The sequence below is a fragment of the Theropithecus gelada genome, chromosome 10 (assembly GCF_003255815.1).
Source record: "Theropithecus gelada isolate Dixy chromosome 10, Tgel_1.0, whole genome shotgun sequence".
Taxonomy (NCBI): Eukaryota; Metazoa; Chordata; class Mammalia; order Primates; family Cercopithecidae; genus Theropithecus; species Theropithecus gelada.
In genome coordinates, this window is record NC_037678.1 from 57,336,102 (window position 1) to 57,342,664 (window position 6,563).

The window sequence follows — 6,563 nt, forward strand, 5'->3', positions numbered from 1 at the left end:
AGCATGAAGAAACTCCCCTGACCAAATCCCCATGGGGTGCCAGACATGCCGGGGGTGGGCAGAGGGTGGGAGCAGAGATGTAAGAAGGCAGAAAGGGGCCTAGAGAGGAGGGAAGACTTCAGAACATGCACCCTGATGGCCTATGCAGCATATCACCCCTACTTCAAGGTTTTGTTTAGGTGGCACTGTGTTTAAATAGCAAACACAAAAATCTTTGCATCAGTTGCCATCCATAGAAATCAGGAGGTTTCTCATAAAAGTCCAGATTTCTCACTTTTCTTGGGAAAAAAAAAATTTAAAAATTGGCGACTGTCGGCCTGCAGGGCAACAAGAGAGAGCTGCTGAGTGGCAGGCACCCATCTAGATGTGGGCTTTCCACACCAACATCTCTGCCTGCTTCACTCAGGTCGCCGCTGCAGCCAGGCAGGCTGGCAGGCTCTGGAAATAGCATTGGCCATCTCTCTTGACCACCATAACAATCCTGTGAGGTGGGGAGGATCCTTGTTACCAAGAGGGCAACCCAACCTGCCCCTAGTGTGTCTGGAGAGTCAAACCTTAATTTCAGGTCCTTGGACATTGGTGGTCTTCCTTTGGCACCATGTTGCCCAGTACTTTACTGGGGTTGGGGAAAGGACGCAAAGAGGAATTGGTGGTAGTTGGAGCAAACCCTCGCATACACACCATGTGGCCATGAACCCATTCTCAGGGCTTTATACCAGAGCCCATTTAATTGTCAGAGCTCCAGAGTAGCTGCTATTGGTAACTCCATTTGACAGATGGGGAAACTACATCTCAGCGGTTAAATACCTTGCTCTAAGCTACACAGCTTACCAGCTGTAGAGGTGGGATTTGAACCACCGCAGTCGGGCTCTAGAGTGCTAACAACCGCACTGCCTATCAAGGGGTTCATATCTCTCAAGGCTCCTTCACTGGGGGCTGTTCATGCTCCCACAAACTCCCTATGAACCAGTGAGTCTGGTCTCAAATCTCGTGTCCGCTTAAATCTCTCCTGAGACTTTGCTACACTGTTTTTCTGAGTCCCATGAGGTTGAGTGGGTCTCTGTTCTTGTAACTTGTGTCTTGTAGAAGGCCCTCACATCTGTTAGATCTGTGCTGTCCACTATGGTAGCCACTGGGCACTGTGGTAAATTGTAAATTTAAATTAATTGCAATTGTAACGATAAAAATTCTGCTTCTTAGTGGCACTAGCCTTGTTTTAAGTGATCAATAGCCACATGTGGCTAGTGGCTACTGTATCAGGTGGTGCAAACACAGAACATTTCCAGTTGCAGAAATTCCTGTTAGGGCTGCTTTGGATGGTGTGAGACTGTGAGTCAGGACCTCTGGGTTTGGGTTTCAGCTTTTACCAGCCGTTACCTTGTGCTCCAACAGCCTACAGGGAGGTAAGTCAGAGCTCAGCACCCAGTACGTGCTCAGTATATGGTGTTTTTGTCATCAGTGCCATCTTTTTGGGTAAAGCGTTAGTTTAAGAAGACCCCCATATTATCCATTGATATTTAAAATTACCCCCAATCTTAGGGCTTATAACGACATAAATATTATCTCGCATTGTTTCTGTGAGTCAGAATTCAGGAGCATTAGCTGGGTGATTCTGGCTCCATCTTGTGAGGCTGCAGTCAATGTCGGCCAGGTCTTGCTGTCATCTGAAAGCTTGACTGGGCTGGAGGATCCACTTCCAAGATGGCTCAGTTACATTTCTGACAACTCGGTGCCGGCTATTGGCAGGAGGCCTCAGTTCCTCATTGCGTGGACCCACATAGGGCTGATTGCCAGTCCTTGTGATGTGGCAGCTGGTTTCTCTCAGAGCAAGTGATCCAAGAGAACCGCCAAGTGGAAGCTACAGTGATCTGTGTAGCTATGACCTAGCTTGGAAGTCACCCATTATCTCTTCCATAATATTGCATGTGTCACACAGGTCAGCCTTATTCATTGTGAGAGACTACCCAGGGGCAGGAGCACCTGGATACAAGACTCATTGGAAGCCATCTTAAATGCTGGCTGATATAGCCCCATCAGTGGTCAACCTTGAATAGGGCTTTGTCTGGAGAGCCAACTCTGATTATTTCTGAAAATATATAATATTATTTCTGAGAATTGGGCAGTGGATGCAAAATGGATTTTGGACACTATTGGTCCACTTTTTGTTTTTTATTTTTATTTTTTGAGGTGGAGTCTCACTCTATCGCCCAGGCTGGAGTGCAGTGGCATGATCTCAGGTCACTGCTCCCTCTGCCTCCAGGTTCAAGTGATTCTCCTGCGTCAGTCTCCCAAGTAGCTGAGATTACAGGCACGTGCCATGATGTCCAGCTAATTTTTGTGTTTTTAGTAGAGACAGAGTTTCACCATGTTGTCCAGTCTGGTCTCAAACTCCTGATCTCATGAGATCTGCCTGCCTCAGCCTCCCAAAGTGTTGGGATTACAGGTGTGAGCCACCACGCCTGGCCAAAATGTAGGCACAGGTTTAACTAGTTTTCTGTTTGTTTCCAATCTCAATTAAACTCACTAAATATAGGGGGAAAATCTCGTGTTTTGGCCCAGTCTCAAACCGGCGACCTTTCGCGTGTGAAGCGAATGTGATAACCACTAAATTACAGAAACCAGGCATGGGAACACTTTTTATTCATGAGCTTGCCAGTCTTTGGAGGCAGCAAAACCATGGGACAATGCCTGCATGGGGTGTGGGAAGGCCTACAAGCGAAACACATTTCCCCTACGTATGATTTGCTATGTTGTTTGGGGAGTAGACAGAATTCTAAGGTGGCCTGCAAGATTTCTGCCCTGTGATATATACAACCTGTATAATTCTCTCTCCTTGAGGACCTGTAAATATGATGGGATGCCACAAGGTTTGTGATTAGGTTACATTAGATAGCAAAGGTGAAAGTGCCCATCTGGTGGCAAGCAGCCAGCTGTAGTGGGGGTTTATCACTTTGCCCTCTAAATGCATTATTGTGCCACTGCTACCCTGCCTGCCTTTGTCCCTTAGGGTCTGGAACAGAGCCAAGCCTGTCTAGGGGGCCGTTTTGAGCTGGTCTGTGGAAGACCTTAGAGATGGCTTTGTTTGTTTGTTTTTCTTTCTTTAGACAGTCTTGCTGTGTTTGCCCAGACTGGAGTGCAGTGGCACAATCTCGGCTCACTGCAACCTGTGCCTCCCAGGTGCAAGCGATACTTGTGCCTCAGCCACCCAAGTAGCTGAGACTACAGGTGCACGCCACCATATCTGGCTAATTTTTGTATTTTTATTTTTTGAGACAGAGTCTTGTTGTCACCCAAGCTGGAAGGCAGTGGTGTGATCTCAGCTTACCGCAACCTTCGCCTCCTGGGTTCAAACGGTTCTTCTGTCCCAGTCTCCCGAGTAGCTGGGATTACACGTGTGAGCCACCGCGCCCAGCCTATTTTTGTATTTTTAGTAGAGACGGGGTTTCACCATGTTGGCCAGGCTGGTCTGGAACTCCTGACCTCAAGTGATCTGAAGTGATCTGCCCGACTCGGCCTCCCAAAGTGCTAGGATTACAAGCGTGAGCCACCATGCCTGGCCACAACCTTATAGATGTATTATGGGTTTCACTTCCCTTAAAACCACTTCCTCTTTCCCTTGCCATCTTCACAGGTCTCTGCCCTACCCAGGGGGAAGCTATCAGATAATTTTACCTATGTTGTGGTTATAACTTAATAAAAGTTAAAAAAAAAAAAAAAAAAAGAAAGAAAGAAAGAGAGAAACCCCAAGGTCAGTACTTAAACTGAGGAACTAACTTGTTAATAATGGTGGAACACCAGGCAGCATGAGAGCTGGTAAATTGGGAGATTTGGGCCTTATCCTCACTACATGCCCCATCCTCACCCTCCGCAACACACATGTCACCTACACACAGCAGCGTGGTAGAATGAGAATTAAGAGAAACTCAGAGCCCCAGATTTAGCGGTAGGAGTGCAGGATTCGAATCAATTGTAGGCTTTGCCATCTGCTGTGACCTTCGCCTCCTCTCTTGGAGCCTGTTACCCCATCTGTAAAATGAGGAGGAAATACTGACTAGGGCCATGATTCTTAACCCTGGTTGCTCACTAGATTCACATGAGAGTGTTTCAAACAATACAGATGCCTGAGCTCCACACTCAGAGATGTTAATAGAATTGTTCCATGGCATGGCCGGTATATTACTTTTTTTTTTTTTTTTGAGACGGAGTTTCACTCTGCTGCCTAGGCTGGAGTGCAGTGGCATGATCTCGGCTCACTGCAGCCTCCTCCTCCTGGATTCAAGAAATTCTCCTGCCTCAGCCTCCCGAGTAGCTGGGACTACAGGCGCCCGCCACCATGCATGGCTAATTTTTTGTATTTTTTGGTAGAGACGGGGTTTCACCATGTTAGCCAGGTTGGTCTGTATCTCCTGACCTCGTGATCTGCCCGCTTCGGCCTCCCAAAGTGCTGGGATTACAAGTGTGAGCCACTGCGCCCGGCCCAATTTTAAAATTTTTTGTAGAGATGGGGGTCTTGTTATGTTGCCCAAGGTGGTCTCGAACTCCTGGGCTTAAGTGATTCTTGCGCCTCGGCCTACCAAAGGGCTGGAATTAAGGCCCAGTTTTTAAATAGAAATAAAACGAGAACTTAATGCTTGGATGGAGAACAGTGCCACCTGCTGGTTTCACTTTGCATTAGCAATATCTAAATATCTGCCAACGCCATGTAATGCAAATCGCTGTTTATTGAGCACCAACGCAACATGCAAGGCATTGTGATGCACCCTATAGGTCATGCAGAGATAAAAGCTCCTTTCCCCATGAAGCTGACAACCTAGAGGGGACAATCGGCATGTACATAAAACCTTTGATCCAAAGTGGGCAGCCGACATGGTCCCACTGCGGTTCTGTGGTAATACAAGAAACAAACCTGGGGCCAGGGCTGGCTTCATGGGTGTGCAGCCTGTGCTTGAAAGGGCTGTGCACTTGGTTTCATCATTTCCTGTGGCTGTCTTGAAATTCTTTTCTTTTTTTTGATCCTGTGTTCAGTCGAATTGAAATTCTTTAATACTTTTTGAACAAGGGGCCATTTTGCACTGGGGCCCACAAATGATATAGCTGGTTCTACCTAGGGTAGTTTGGGAAATTTTGGAAGAGGCGACATATGACCAGGCAGGGCAGTAGTGGAGGGAGAGGAAAACAGGAGGCACATTGTAGTGTGGAAGGGGAGGTGGGATCCTTAGGCCTGGGTGACTGGGTGGTGTAGGGGAAGGAGTTAGAGCTGGTGCTGCAAGGCAGGTGGAGAGGGAAAGGGGTTCGATATAAGACGGCTTCAGACTCAGTGCAAGGAAGACCTCTAAGGACAGTTTCAGCAGCTGGAACTCAGAAGGTAGGCCAGGGCTGGAACTTTGGTCACAGACTTCCAGATGGATACCTTGGTGACACCAAAGGTTATAGGATCCCCAGAGATGGGTGAGGACTAAGACAGAGCTGTTTGGCGGGGCCTCGGCTTTTGGCCCAAACTGGATTGTTGGCTTCTAGGACTCCTGCCTTGAGGAGTGGTGGAGGAAGACTTTGGGGCAGGGCTGGACAATGAGCGCTTGAGCCCCAATTCCCCATGTGATGTGCTATGACACTCTTCTCAGCCTCTTTCCTCCTGGCTGCCTGCTTCAACACCACCATGGACAGTGAGTCAAGCACTCATTTCAGGGATATTTCCCATTCAACTCATTCGCTGCATTCCTCCGCCAAGATTCACCTTCAGGGGCCACAGACTTCTTCCTCACCTCTCACAGTGGGCTGCAGCCTGCTGACCGCAGATGACAGAATTTAGTCAAGACTTTGGGAAGGCTAAAGAACACACCTTGTTTCTTCTCCTCTGGGTATTGTTAGTTTCTTTTTTCTCATGGGACTTTCCATACCCTGTTGGGGGAGGAGTTTTACAAGAAATCAGCTCTTCCTTAGGAGGTCAAGTTCTTCCCCAGCAGGTTAGAACCTGGAACCCACATTTCAGACCAGTTTTCCCATCAGGCACCACCAGAGGCTAGTACAGGTAGCTGGCACCCATGATACTTATCTGTATCCTTGATTCCAACAGTCCAAGCCAGTGTTCTGGCTGTTTTTTGGTTTTGTTTTGTTTTGTTTTCTTCCCTACCTAGCACAGACTAGGTAGAGGGTGGGTAGGGTGGTCAGGAATAGATTGTGATTCTGTCCATCAGCCCCATGTAGAGAGGCCCCTCTCTCAACTACGTTATTGCCCAGTCAATCCCAGGAGTTCTGCCCAGGGCTATCCTGGGAAAGCTTTGTTTCGAAAGGGTCCTGTGGTCACCTCTGGGCCTGGGGTGCACCCTTGCTTGGGATGGAGAGATAGCTGGTAGGGTAACATCCCCAGGGCAGGGACGAGGACTCAGGATGCCAGCTGCCTCTACACCCTGTTCCTCCTCTAGAAAATGTCAAAAAGGTAGGTGCTCTGCTCCATCAGACTTGTGGTTATTTTCTTTCTGTGCAGGTCCCCTTTTTGTGTGTGTGGGTGCGAGGGTTGGGGGAGGCACACTTGGGGAGGTGGCTCATACAGACCAAACTCTGCC